The sequence below is a fragment of the Macaca thibetana genome, chromosome 6 (assembly GCF_024542745.1).
Source record: "Macaca thibetana thibetana isolate TM-01 chromosome 6, ASM2454274v1, whole genome shotgun sequence".
Classification (NCBI taxonomy): domain Eukaryota; kingdom Metazoa; phylum Chordata; class Mammalia; order Primates; family Cercopithecidae; genus Macaca; species Macaca thibetana.
Window position 1 is genome coordinate 82,478,208 of NC_065583.1, and position 15,897 is coordinate 82,494,104.

Genomic DNA, 15,897 nt, shown 5'->3' on the forward strand with positions numbered 1-15,897 from the left:
ATTTACCAAGGACCCAGGAATATCCCCACAGTGGATGTTTAGGCAAGATGCTGCACTCATATCCATGTGGTGGGGTGCCCTCACCTGGTCATCAGCTCCAAGGTGAGGTACTAGGTGAGTCCAGTCTCTGCTTTCAATAACGCTTTGACACCCCACAATCAATGCTCAGACCTTAGAAACCCAGGACTTCTACCTTCTTTGGAAGGATAGATGTGTTGGGGCACATAGAACAGGAATACCTTGCAACCGTCACTGGTAATTAACCTATCACCCAAGAACAGAAAAGAGGTGTCTTAGTCCATTTGGGCTGCTATAATAGAATACCATAGTCTGGGTGGCTTATAAACAATAGAGATGTATCCCTTACCATCCTGAAGGCTGGGAACTCCAAGATCAAGATGTAGGCAGACTTGGTGTCTGGGTAGGGCCCACTTCCTCGGGCACAGACAGTCATTTTTTCACTGTGCCCTCACATGCTGGAAGTAAGGAGGGAACTGTCTGGGATGTGTTTTATAAGGGCACTCACTTCATTTATGGGGGCTTGACTCTTATGACCTAATCACGTCCCAAAGGCACCACCTCCAAATACTATCACACTGGGGACTAAGTTTCATTATATGAATTGGGGGTGGGGGAGGAAAACAGAAACATTCACTCCTTAACAAGGGGCTTCTTGATAAAGCATAAAATAAGGAAATTCATTGGTAAAGTTTATTTGATGACACTTACACTCTGAATTAATACATTTTTAGCAGCACATCTCATAGCTGGTAGCAAAACAATGATGTTATGATAATGTATGTTTTTTTAAGAAACATTGCCGAAATATACGTTTACATTTACTTGGTAGATTTCAAGAAAAACTTAAAAGTATGCTTGTTATGGACTGAAGTTTTGTATCCCCTCGAAATTCTTATGTTAGAGCCCTAGCCCTCCATGTGATGATATTTGAAGATGGAGCCTTAGGAGAGTAACTAGAGTTAGATTAGGTCATGAGAGTGGGGTCCTTGTGATGGGATTAGCATCCTTCTAAGAAGAGAAAGAGATACCAGAGTGTGTGCACTTTCTCTCTCTCTCCTTCCCTCCCTCTCTCTCCCCCTCCCCCTCACCATCCACTCCTCTTTTCCCTCTCTCTGCATCTCTCTTCCAACATGTGAGGACCCAACATGTGAGGACTCAGGGAGAAAGCAACCATCTACAAGCCAGGAAGAGGGCCCTCAACAGGAACAGAATTGGCCTGCACCTTGACCTTGGACCCCCAGCCTCCAATACTGTGAGAAACAAATGTTGTTTAAGCCATTTAGTCCATGGTATTTTGTTAGGGCAGCCTGAGTAGCCTAAGATATCAGTACTTAAATGTAGTCGTAAATCTGCATTGCCAACAAAAGGAACACTACAAATCTTCATTATAGCAATTCCACTTCTAAGTCTTTAGCCAAAAGAAATAAAAACATGTCCACAAAAAGATTTGTACAGAGCTTCCAGTTTCCAGTCCAACATGTAAAGAATTTGGCAGGTGTCACTCCATCAACAAGTAAGGAGCTGAACAGACTAAAAATCAGCACCTATTCTTAGATCTATCAGAGAAGTGAAGTCTCAAGGCAAACTGCTGCTCCAAAAATTAAAGAGAGAGATAGGCAGATACAGAGAATGAAAACTTATCAGAGCAAAAGCCTCTGTGGGAACCACTGCTGGAGTAGGAAAACCTGAACTGTAATTGATGAGTTGCTGGAGGCTCAGTGTGGGCAGCTCTGAGAGTTAAGACCTCGGGGTGGGGGAGCCGTCATGGGGAAGAACCCACATTTTCTGACTTACCTCTAAGAGCTCTAGTAAAATCTCACAGTATAGACACCTTCCTTCTTCTGGCTGCGGGAGGATAAAAGCAGTCATTTTGAAATAAGTCAGGGCATTTTGTTCTTAATAAGACCTGCCCTCAGGAGAAATTATTTTACCAAAGCCTAACCTGTTGGGGTTTTATCAGAGCCTAATTAAACTATGGCAAGGGAAATACCCAACTCTCCAAACCCTCTAGATATCATGTCTCACCCAAGGAAGTAAAAAAATATAAGAAGCATTTCTGAGGTTTATAGTCCATGGACAGAAGCTCACTGGAAGACTGAGACCTAATCATGGGACTATGGAAAGCTTCCCCCACGCCCTGCCCCTTACCACCACATTGCTAAGGTCTATTTACTCAATTCCTTTTACCTAGTACATCCTACTCTGCTTTTAACAAAAAAATTACAAGCATACTAAAATGCCAAAAAAGCACAGTTTGAAGAAAATGAGAAAGTACCAAAAGCAGAATCGGATATGGCAAGAATCTTACAAATATCAGGCCAGGACTTTAAATTAATTATAATTAATATGGTAAGTAATCTAATGGAAAAAGTGGGCAACATGAAAAAATCAATGAATGATGTAAGCAGAGAGACAGAAGTTCTACAAAAGAATAAAAAAAAATGCTAGCTAGAGATTTTAAAACTCTATAGTAGAAATGAAGGATGCTTTGGATGTGCTCACTAGTAGACTAGACACAGCTGAAAAGAGAACCACTGAGCTTGAGGATGTGTCAATAGAAACTTCTGAAACTGAAAGGCAGAGATAAGGAAACTAAAACAAAAGAAAACAGAAAAGAATATCCAAGAACTATGGGACAGTTTTAAGAAGTGTAACATATAAGTAATGAGAATACCAAAGAAGAATGAGAAAGGAAAAAAAGAAATGTCTGAAGAAATAACGACTACAGATTTCTCCCAAATTAATGTCAAACAAAGATCTAGCAAGCTCAAAAAAACACCAAGCAGGATAAATCCCCCCCAAAAAAGAAAAGAAAACTGACAAAACAAATTGTGCCTAGGCATATCATATTCAAACTGCAGAAAATCGAAGATAGAGAAAAAATCTTGAAGTAAGCCAGAGAGCGCTGGTAGGGGAAAAACCCTTAACAGTAGAAGAGCAAAGATAAAGATTACAACCGGTTTCCTCGGAACCCAAGGAAGCAAGAAGAAAATGGAGTGAAGTAAACCGAGAGGGGGAAAGACACCAACCTAGAACTCTGTGTCCTGCAAAATTATCCTTCAAAAGTGAAGGAGCCAGGTGTGGCTCCTGTAGTCTCAGCTATTCAGGAGACTAAGGTGGGAGGATCACATGATGCCAGGAGTTCAAGGCCAGCCTGAGCAACATAGTGAGACCACTGTGTCTTTAAAAAAAAAGGGGGGGGGGGCGTTGGGAGGGTGGAAACAAAGAGAAAATAGGCTTCCACAAAAAAAATTTTTATCAACCTTATTAAAAATAGCCAAAACCTGGAAACAACCCAAATGTCTAAGATAGGGGATAAAAGATGGTATGTTTATATAAGGGGATACTGTTTGACAATTAAAAAAAAACAAAAAACAAAAAACAGCAACCTACTAATACACACACCAGGATAGATAAATCTCAAAAAAGTTTTTTTGTTGTTTTTGTTTTTTGAGACAGAGTCTTGCTCTGTCTTCTAGGCTGGAGTGCAGTTGCTCACTGCAACCACCGCCTCTGGGGTTCAAGCGATTCTCATGTCTCAGCCACCCAAGTAGCAGGGACTACTGGCACGTGCTACCATGCCTAGCTAATTTTTGTATTTTTAGTAGAGATGAGTTTTTGCCATGTTGGCCAGGCTGGACTTGAACTCCTGGTCTAAAGTGATCTGCCTGCCTTGGCCTCCCAAAGTGCAGGCATGAGCTACCACACCCAGCCTGGATCTCAAAAACTTTTGTTAAACCAATGAGGCCAAACCCAAAAGTGTACATATTGCATGATGCAATTTACATGAAATACAAAAACAAATAAATCTAATCTATAATAATAGAATCAATTTTTGGCTGTGATATGGAATGGAGTAAAAATTGACTGGAAAGAAACACAAAGGACTTTCTACACAATGAGAAACAATATCTTGCTTTGGGTAATAGTTACAGGAATGCACATACTTGTAAAGTTCATCATATGAAATACTTAAGATCTGAGCATTTCATCATATGTTAATTATAACTCAATTAAAACTTTATTTACATATAAGCAATTTTAAAACAAAATTGTATCATACCTGCATCATTTTAAAATAGAGCTAGGCAACATAAAGACTGGCCAGAACGCTGACCTTGAATTGACTTTTTTTCTGGTCTTAACTCCAGCTGCAAAGCACTTCAAATGGCTCACCTTATAAAAAAAGGAGGAAACAGAATGTTACATCCCACCTGATTACTTTGAGCCTAGTGTCTCCATCTAGTTTTCAAGAACTATAGTGATAATAATAATAATAACTAATGTTTGTTTAATGTTTATTATGTGCTAGGCATTGTACCAAGTATTTTGTATATATTATCTCATTTCATCTTTACAACAGTTCTTTAATTCCATTATTTTCATCATATTACAATAATAATATTGAAGCTTAGAATGGTTGAAGAGCTTAGGCATTAGAAGGAAAGTTCCTCTTGAGTTCATGTCGTTTGTAGGGACATGGATGAGGCTGGAAACCATCATTCTCAGCAAACTATCGCAAGGACAGAAAACCAAACATCGCATGTTCTCACTCATAGTTGGGAATTGAACAATAAGAACACTTGGACACAGGGTAGGGAACATCACACACTGGGGCCTGTGGTGGGGTGGGAGGAGCAGGAAGGGATAGCATTAGGAGATATACCTAATGTAAATGATGAGTTAATGGGTGCAGCACACCAACATGTCACATGTATACGTATGTAACAAACCTGCACGTTGTGCACATGTAACCTAGAACTTAAAGTGTAATGATAAAAAAAGGAAAGTTCCTCAACATAATAAAGACCACTTCTGCAAAAACCTCAGCTGACATTGTAATCAATTTTTCCACTAAGATATGGCACAAGACAAAGATATACACTTTCATTACTTCTGTTTAACAGAGTACTGTAAGTACTAGCAAGAGCAATCAGACAAAAAATAAGAAAGAAAGAAAGAAAGAAAGAAAGAAAGAAAGAAAGAAAGAAAGAAAGAAAGAAAGAAAGAAAAAAAGAAAGAAAGAAAGAAAGGAGGGAGGGAGGGGGAGGGAGGGAGGGAGGGAGGGAGGAAGGACATCCAAATCTGAAAGAAAGAAGTGAAATTATCTCTATTTGCAGATGACAAAATCTCATAAGTTAAAAAAAAAAAAAAAAAAAAAGACTCCACACCAAAAAGAAAAACTGTTAGAACTGTTACTAAAAATGAATTTAGTAAAGTTGCAGGCTACAAAATCGACATATGAAAATCAGTAGCACGTTTATACACAAAAAGCAACCCAGGAGGTGGAGCTTGCAGTGAGCCGAGATCGCCCCACTGCACTCCGGCCTGGGCAACAGAGCGAGGCTCCATCCCAAAAAAAAAGAAAAAAAAATTGCAAACAAAATCAAGAAATCAATTCCATTTGTGATAGCATCAAAACAATACCTGGAAATAAATTTAACCAAGGAGGTAAAAGATCTGTATACTGCCTGGGCACAGTGGCTCATGCCTGTAATCTTAACACTTTGGGAGGCCTAAGTGGGCAGATCACTTGAAGTCAGGGGTTCGAGACCAGCCTGGCCAACATGGCGAAACCCCATCTCTACCAAAATATAAAAATTAGCCTGGAGTGATGGCACATGCTTTTAATCCCAGCTACTAGGGAGGGTCAGGTAGAATCACTTGAACCTGGGAAGCGGGAGTTGCTGTGAGCTGAGATCATGCCACTGCACTCCAGTCTGGGTGACAGAGTGAGACTCTGACTCAAAAAATATATATATATATATATTTAGATATTTTATATATATATATATATATGCTGAAAACTATAAAACATTGATGAACAAAAGACACAAATAAATGGAAATATATCCTGTGCTCATGGATCAGAAAATTCATATTGTTAGAATTACATACTGAGCAAAGCAATATAGAGGTTTAACATTATTCCTATCAAACCCCAATTGCATTCTTCAAATTCCATATGAATTTTTCTTAAATTCATATGGAACCACAAAATACCCAAAAGAGCCAAAAGAATTCTGGGAAAGAAAAAGTTAGTGGCATCACACTTCCTGTTTTTAAATTATGTTACAAATTTGTGGTAATCAAGAGTATAGTGCTAGCATAAAAACAGACACATCGACCAGGAGAATAAAATAGAGACCCCAGAAATAAATTCAAACATTTACAATCAACTAATTTTTGACAAGGGCACCAAGAGGACACAATAGGGAAAGGATGGTCTCTTTAATAAATGGTGCTGGGAAAACAGAATTTTCATGTAAAAAAGAATGAAACTGGACCCTTAAGTACCTTATACAAAAATTACCTCAAAGTAGATTAAAGAATTAAATATAAGTCAAGAAAGTGTAGAACTGCTAGAAGATAATGTAGAGAAAAATCTCCTGGACACTGGTTTTGGAAATGATTTTTTTTTTTTTTGTATCACACCAAAAGCTCAGGACACAAAAGCGAAAATAAATAAATGAGACTACATAAAACTAAAAGCTTCTGCACAACAAAGGGAACAGTCAGCAAAATGAAATGGCAGCCTATGGAATGGGAAAAAATATTTGCAAGCAATATATATGATAAGAAGTTAGTATCCAAAATGTATACAACTCAATAGTGGAAAACCAAATAACCTACTTAGGCCAGGTTTGGTGGCTCATGCCTGTAATCCCAACACTTTGGGAGGCCAAAGAGGGTAGGATCACCTGAGGTCAGGGGTTTGAGACACCTCTAGGCAACGTAGAAAGACCCTGTCTCTCCAAAATACTTGTAAAAAGCTGGGCATGGTGGTGTGAGTCTGAAATCCCAGCCACTAGGGAGGCTGAGCTGGGAGAACCACTTGGGCCCAGGAAATCAAGGCTGCAGTGAGCCAAGATCACACCACCATACTCCAGCCTGGATGACAGAGTGAGATCCTGTCTCTTAATTAAAATAAAATAAAATAAGTTGATTAAAAGATGGACAAGGGACTTGAAGAGACATTTCTCCAAAGAAGATATAAAAATGGCCAACAGGTATAGGAAAAGGTGTTCAACATCATTAATTATCAAGGAAATGCAAATCAAATGATTATGAGACACTATGTGACATCTGTTAGGATGGCTATTATCAAAAAGTCAAAAGAGGGGAGAAAGAAGGAGGAGAAAAAAAAGTCAAAAGATAACAAAAGTTGACTAGGGTGTGGAGAAAAGGGAACTCTTGTACTCTGTTGGTAGGAATGTAGATTGGTACACCCATTATGAAAATAGTATGGAGGTTTCTAAAGAAATTAAAAACAGACCAGCAATCTCTCTTCTGCACATATACTCAAAGGAAATTAAATCACTACCTTGTAAAGATATCTGCACACTCCCTTGTTCATTGCAGCATTATTCACAATAACCAAGTTATAGAAACAACCTAGGTGTCCATTGACGAACAGATGGATAATTGGTGGTACGTATGTTAATGGAATATTATACAGCCCAAAAAAGGAATGAAATATTGTCATTTATCACAACATGGATAGGCTTGGAGGACATTATTCTAAGTGAAATAAGCTAGACACAGAAAGAAAAATATAGCATGATTTCACTAGTATGTGAAATAAAAAAAAAAAATCAAATATACAAAGAAAACAAAACAGAAGTTACCCCTGTGAGGGTAGAGAGAGAATTGGAGGTATAGGTAAGAGAATGTAAAGTAGCAGATATGTAGGATGAACAAGTCTAGAGATCCAAGGTACAACATGAGGACTATAGGTAATAAAATTGTACTGTATATGGGATTCATGCTAAATGAGTAGACTCAGCTACTCCTCACTCACACACACACACACACACACAAATGGGTAACAATGTAAGGCGATGGATATGCCAATTTACTTTACTATAGTAACCATTTCACCATCTATATGTATCCCATAATATCATGTTGCATACCTTGATTATACACAATAAAAATTATCACAAAGTAAAAAAGAAAGAAAGACTGAACTATAACTAAAGTTTGAAACAAAGCCAGGACTCGACTCCAAAGTCTATGCTTTTGACCATTACACTGTATGGTCTATCCAAAACTATTCCTGTTAACGAGACTTGGAAACTAGTAAGTTATCTGTTTTATGATGGTGGTATGGGAGAAAGAAAGAAATCAGAGAAGACATAGGGAACAGTAGCTTATTAAGGTAAAAGTTGTTACTTATAATCCTAGATCTACTACTAGTTCAATATGTCACCTTGGCTTGATAACTTTATGAATAAAGTGAAGAGAAATGGACAGACCAGATCCAGGTTTTCCCCCTATTAGACTGGAGTATACTAATGGGCTTCAAGAGATCTAAAAACACTAAGATTCTGTGATTCTGGGTATGTATTGTGAACACACCAGAGCATATGCATTTTTCTGGGAAAAATATCCATTACTTCAGATTCTCAAGTAGGTCTGTAATCCCAACATTTTAAAATAATCTCTAAGATCCCTTCAAATTTCAAAAGTATGAGCATCTTTCATTTTGAATCATAGATCTCTATCTTAATTTCCATCCATTATAGAGACTGTGTTCATTCCAAAATGCATAATATTTGAAGGGAAAACAACAGAAATACATACAGTCACTGTGCCAATTTGTTAAAACTAGAAAATCTGAATTTTTGGTAATTTTAAGCAACTTTTATAGAATAAGTAAACATGAAATTCGTTGGAGGAAATGTTTGCTGTGTCCTGAAGAGATGTCCTGTTAAGTATTTTTTAGTTAAGTGGCAATGACAAAAATCTTTGCACATTTTCAGAGAAGTCCTGAAATTGGTAAGTAATCCAAAGGTAATACTTAGGGGTGGATTTATGAAACATAAGCATTCCCTGGGGATTCTACTGGTTTAAAAGCACAATGCTATAATATTTTTCACATTTCTCTGTGTTCACTGGGTTGTTCTGTTCCATGTATTGATAACTGAGGTCTCTCACATGACTACACTCAACTGGAAATTTGGCTGGGGCACTTTGGTTTTCGTTCAAATAGTCTCTCTCTTCATGTGTTGTCTCACCCTTGGGGACCTATATTAGTCTGTTCTCACACTGCTATAAAGAACTACATGAGACTGGCTAGTTTATGAAGAAAAGAGATTTAATCGACTCACAGTTTCACAGGCTGTACAGGAAGCATGGCTGGGGAGGACTCAAGAAACTTATAATCGTGACAGAATGTGAAGGGGAAGCAAGCACATCTTCACATGGCAACAGGAGAGACAGAGCACGTGCAAAGGCGGAAGTGCTACACACTTTCAAACAACCAGATCTCTTGAGAACTCACTCACTATCACAAGAACAGCAAGGGGAAACTGCCCCCATGATTCAATCACCTTCCAACAGGTCCCTCGGCCAACACAAGGGGAATTACAATTCGACATGAGATTTGAGTGAGGACGTGCAGGGATATTCCACATGGTGTTTCTCTTTAGTGATATAGCCTGTACTTTCTTACAGCACAATATCTGGGTTCCAAGATGGAGTTTTCTAAGAAGACAACTTGAATGTGAAAGCCCTCAACAAGCCTTGCTTGTGTCACACTGGCTGATGTCCACTGATAACCACAGCAAGTTACATGACCAAACCCAGAGTCCTAGTGGTGGGGGGCTATATAAGGACATTAGTGTCGAAAGGAAGAGTTTGGAAAGAGGGAAATCAAAGCACCGGGCTGCCACAGATTCCTATATAAATTTATATATAAGCCTTTTTCAGAATCAATAAGAAGATGCCAAAGAACTGATTTTAACTGGAAGAGTCTTTAGTCCTGTGAATAATGAAAGCGGAATTGAAGCTGACTTAATGTTCCTTTCAATCTGATTCTCTGTGTCAGATGTGCATGGCCCTATTATAGAATGAGAATTTAGAAATAATAGCAAAGTCATTTCAAAGAGCTAAGGAAGAGAGAATAAATCATGACCTCATAAGCACCACTCCATTCTACCTCTTAATGTACTAAAATAGGTGTCATAGATTATGATAATCATTCATATAATAACACACACATAACATCACCATCATTAGGGTTGCCATTATAACCATTACATTTTTATTAACATTTTCTTCCTGAAATTTCCATTTGAAAGCCAACGGCAATTTTCTTTTGAAATAATTTCTAACTATGAATGGCTTCACTACGTATTTTGTTCTAAAGTCAACCTCCCCTGACAAAACCTGCTTAACTTTTTTCTTGCTCCTTTCCTGTGCCCTTCTAGGACAAAAAACAAAAAGACATTCTTTAAAGAGAGAACTATTTTTGCATGTCTGTCATAATTATACACAAGATTCAATTACACTGCTCTGAAATATTCATTGCAGATGTGTGATTTAAAGATATTTCATTTCTATTCACGTGGAGTTCCCATACTCACAGTATAAATATTTACAGTTAATTACGGAAAATTTCACACAATAATTCCAGTAGCAGGAATGTATATTATTAAACGAGTCTTTAAAAAATTATCTTGAAGTGCGAAAAGAGACGGGTGTGATGTATCTACAGTGGCCAGTGCTGAAGCTTTGGGATCTCTCATTTCCCCAGGTCCTTTCCAAGGCCACATTCACGTAATCATAAGGTTCTGTACATTTACCAAATGGAGATACTTTCTCTTAGGATGACCTCTGTCTCTTTCCACTGTGAGTTTCCTCCCATGGCCTGTCTCCTCAGCTAGAGTGGTATTGACGTGGCCATGGCATTTTTAGGATCTGCTTAAGGCTACATTTAAGGTCATGTGGCATATATTTATGTGGTTTGCAGCTGCTTCAATATATAGTTAAGTTACTGCCAGTCATACAGAAAAGGCTTTCAAAAATACATCTTTCCTGGAAACGCTGCACACATTCATACAATGTGGTCACATAAAGGCTCAGACCAGAGGTCCTATCTCCATGTGAGTGTGTCTTACGGTATCTGGCATGGAAGTTGATATGGTTTGGATCTGTGGGCCTGCCCAAATTCATGTGGAATTGTAACTCCCAGTGTTGGAGGTGGGGCCTGGAGGGAGGTGACTGGATCAGGGGGGCGGATTTCCCCCTTTGGTGCTGTTCTCGTGATAGAGTTCTCACAAGATCTTGTTGTTAAAAAGTGTATAGCAACTCCCCACTCTTTCTCTCTTCCTCCTGCTTTTCTTTATTAATTACCCAGTCTCAGGTATTTTTTTCTAGCAATGTGAGACTGGACTAATGCAGAAGTTTACTGGTAATGGAGGAGAAACATAGTTTGAAATGTATGAACTAAATTGCCTTTCTATTCTGAAGGGGCAACCAAAAATATACACCAAAAACTGGAGGAGGAGAGAGTAATAAACATCGATTAGGCAATTAAAAGTATATATTAATTATACATATTGATATATACTAAGTATATATATTAATTAAAAGTATGCATTTCCTTTCTGGATTTTGTTGTGTTTACAGTATTTTTCAGCTTTTAAAATTTTGTAAATTGTTATGATTCTTTTTCTCAATCTATATAAATATTCACTTCATACCTAATTTCATTTTAGTACTTTTGTATTAACTTCTTAAAGAAAGGTCCCCAAACTGTGCAGGCAAAACCTGAATCTGCTTCCAACGGTAACTAACCCCTGATACTGTGAAATATTCTCTTACTTGAGGGGGTGAGTTCTTGAGCAATAATAAGATCATGTAGAGTAAATTCTCTCCTCGTTTTGGGGTTTCCATTTTTATTCTCTTTATTCATGAAGACTGATTTCTGCAGCTATGAAATGTGACTTTAGTCTCATACTTTTACATTAATCTCTAACCTGTAGGAATAGTGATGAATTTTGGCCAGAGGTAGATCATTAATCATACTTGACTGATTGTACTAGCCAGGGCTCTCCAGAGAAAGAGAACAAATAGGAAATATATATATGGAAAGAGAGATTTATTTTAAGAAATTGGCTCATGCAATTGTGTAGGCTGGCAAGTCCCAAATCTGCAGGGTATGCTAGCAGGCTGGGCACCAAGAAGAGTTGGTGTTGCAGCTCAAATCTGAAGGCAGGTGGCAGGCAGAACTTCCTCTTCCTCTTCCTCATGGAGTCGGTATTTTTGCTCTTCAGGCCTTAACCTGATAGAGGGAGGTCCACCCACATTATGGAGGGTAATCTACTGTACTCAAAGTCCACTGATTTAAATGTTCATTCTATCTAAAAAATACCTTCACAGCAACATCTAGACTAGTGTTTGACCAAATATTCGGGTCCTGTGGCCTAGCCAAGTTGGCACTGAAGAATACACAGTGAAGGCAGAGAAGCAGTATTGCTACATTGACCAAAATTATGACATGAAAATATATATCCCATATTCTGTTCATTTGTCTGGAGGATGGACTCTATAAAATCGAGTGCAAAATTAGTAAGTAAAGGACTGGATAAAGCAATCTTTATCCAGATGCCAGAAAAGTACACAAGTTCTAACTCTAGATACAGCGCATAAGAAGAATGTTGAAATTTGACCAGATTATAATGTTGCTGTAGTCCCTAGGAAACACCTAGAAAAACAAAGATTACTTTGTATTGTATTTCTTTTAATCCTTTCAAGAATTCAAAACAAAAAAATAAAAACCACAAAGATATAACCATGTGAATGAAGATCCCGTGCAGTTTTAATATCCTATAACTCAATTTGATTTTATGAAATGAAATTTAGAAGAGATCGGGAGGAACTATTGAAACCAGAAGATTGGGTAATAACTCTAGATTAGGTGTGTTAGCAGCATATGCTACCTTCTACCTCAGAGCCTATTAAAAAATTATCTAAAAACGACAGCTTTGAGAGGCAAAGGGGGTTTTAAAATCAGACATTTATAGCTTGTATAATAACTCAAAATAGCTGATTCTCTAAACAATGTTTTAAAAAACTGCTTTTAAGGTGACTCCTAAGAAGTGCTTGAGAAGTTAAACACAAAATAACCACTCTTTTTTTTTTTTTTTTTTTTTTTTTTTTTTTGAGACTGAGTCTCGCTCTGTCGCCCAGGCTGGAGTGCAGTGGCCGGATCTCAGCTCACTGCAAGCTCTGCCTCCCGGGTTTATGCCATTCTCCTGCCTCAGCCTCCCGAGTAGCCGGGACTACAGGCGCCCCTCACCTCGCCCGGCTAGTATTTCGTATTTTTTAGTAGAGATGGGGTTTCACCGTGTTAGCCAGGATGGTCTCGATCTCCTGACCTCGTGATCCGCCCGTCTCGGCCTCCCAAAGTGCTGGGATTACAGGCTTGAGCCACCGCGCCTGGCCAAAATAACCGCTCTTTATGATCTGAGACTTTAACATTTTGGAAATGGAACTCATGAGGTGAAAAACTTTTAGCTCAGGTTTCTTCTGACAAGCATCATTCTCTTCATGCCACTTTGCAATTTAATATGATACATCATCTATCAAATTGTCTATATGATACATCGTCTATCAAATCAGCCTCCAGACAACATTCCCTCCTGTTAGTCTCTAATTTGATTCCTCTCTGCGTTCTACTAAAAGCCTGTCTGCGCATCTCCTTTCACCTACACTTTATTCATTCTCTGGCTTATAGGTCCTATTTCTTAATTCTAATCCAAATCTAATACCTCATTCAAAGGTCAGATCATGTCTTAACCCCTTAATAAATATGAGTGCAAAACAGAGAATCATCAAGACAGTGTTAAATCATTCAATATTTGTAGCAGTGGTTTTCAAACCATGCTTTTGCAAAACACTGCCTTTCCTCAAACTGATATAAGATTTCTTAATATGAGAGAATGTAACTGCTAACATTTTAATATCGGTAGTCTTTCCCCAATCTGCATATTTTTAATGTAATTAGTCGATAAAATTTTTGATGCTAAAGAATTTGTTCTATAAACTTAAATTAATTTTTAGTATCAGCTAGAATTCACCAGATGATAAAATGAATGTCAATAAATGAATATTAATGAAAATTTAAAAACTTATTTATTTTATCTTCTGGTGGGTATTAGCTGTCACTAAATTTTGTGCAAGCATTCTCCTCTCTTGAAAGGAATATCCTTCACTGTAAATACATCAATATTCTGATTATCCATCATATTGCCCAGAGAATAAGTTTCTGGTAGCCATATTGGCTCAAAGAGCACTAACAAATTGAGTTTCTATATCTGACATTTTAGGTTGTTTGTTTGTTTGTTTGTCTTTGAGATGGAGTTTTGCTCTTGTTGCCCAGGCTGGAATGCAATGGCACGATCTTGGCTCACTGCAACCTCCGCCTCCCAAGTTCAAGCAATTCTCCTGCCTCAGCCTCCCAAGTGCCACCATGCCCAGCTAACTTTGTATTTTTAGTAGAGATGGGGGGTTACTCCATGTTGGTCAGGCTAGTCTCAAACTCCCAACTTCAGGTGATCCGCCCGCCTCAGCCTCCCAAAGTGCTGGGATTACAGGCGCGAGCCACTGCGCCCAGCCAACATTTTAGTATTAATCCTGAGCTTTGACATCTCCACCAAAGCATCGCCATCACACAAGATCATGCAGAAACAGTCAGCCTTCCAACTTATCCTCATCACTCATTCTAGAAATGCAATGTGGATTTTGTGTTTATCCAGTTGTAAGTTATTCAAATACATGGACTATGACTTCCACTTCTTGTGTATCCTCCACACCACCTATCACATTATTGACATGTCAGAGACACTTAGTAGATGTTTGTGGTATTGTTATTTCTGCCATGGTACCCTCCAATGTTAGAAGGTCTACCAGTCTTCACCCAACTACCACCACCCACATGTGGTGGTGTCTTCCCAGCACCAATCCTAGCTGCTAAACTCTTGATCAAAACCAGGGAGTAATTGTAGACTAATGTTTTGTTTTGTCCCCAAACCTCAACCCCCTCAACACTGCACTGTTCCCCTCAGTGTATACATTTGCTCTCCTAGCTCTGAACTACTGAAAAAGAAGCAACAGAAAATGACACCCTTACTCACCTCTTTTCTGGCAGCTAAATTTCTAGAAACTCAAAGTGCACTGCCTGAAAGCCAGAACATCTGCATCAACAGCATTAGTAATATTAACTACTTTTATTAGAGGCTTCATTTATATCAGGCATTGTACTAAGCACTTCAGAAGGATCACCTTGTTTATTCTTCTTAATACACCTATGAAGTATGTTCTGTAGCTTGGGGACTGTTTTCCATAAATCCCACATTGGATCTGTTATGGAAAAGAGAACTAGGATTCCTAATGAGGCCTTGCAGTGGGAATGAGAAAGAAACAGCAGTGATGATGACTAAACCCCAGGCAGTCAAGAGAATGTCCCTAGGAGAGATAGATGACAACACCCAGGATCAAATACTCTTTGCCTCCTTACCTTAGGGCTATTCAAGGAAGAGGGAAGATTTTGTGTATATGGGCTAAGTGAACGTGAATTAACTGAGATTGTTTTCCTTAATAGATAAATTAGACATTCATAATAGAAATTAACTCCAGTTATGAAAAAATAAACCTGTATTTCTTGCACAACTCTATTTGTGGACTCACATAATAATATCACCCTTCTGCTTCTGGAAAAAATAAAAAATACAAAATCCTGAGATTCTGACATTAACATGCCTGTCCATGATCATACAGCTATTTATTGATGGTGTCCAGATTTAAAGTCATAAGGTCTAAATCCAATCTTCCAGAAAGTATGCCCTCTCTGTGTATCTTCGGGTCATCAAGGAAAGGTGAAAATGTATGTGGCTCACAGCACTGTTTGATAAAAATCTAATTCAAAATACATATATAATTTTAAGTTTCCTAGCAGTCACAATTTAAAAAGTAAAAAGAAACAGGCAAAAATAACTTATAACATATTTCTTTTTAAAAATAGGTATATAAAATATTACCGATTTAACATGTAATCAATGTTTTTAAACTTTTAATAAACTATTTCAC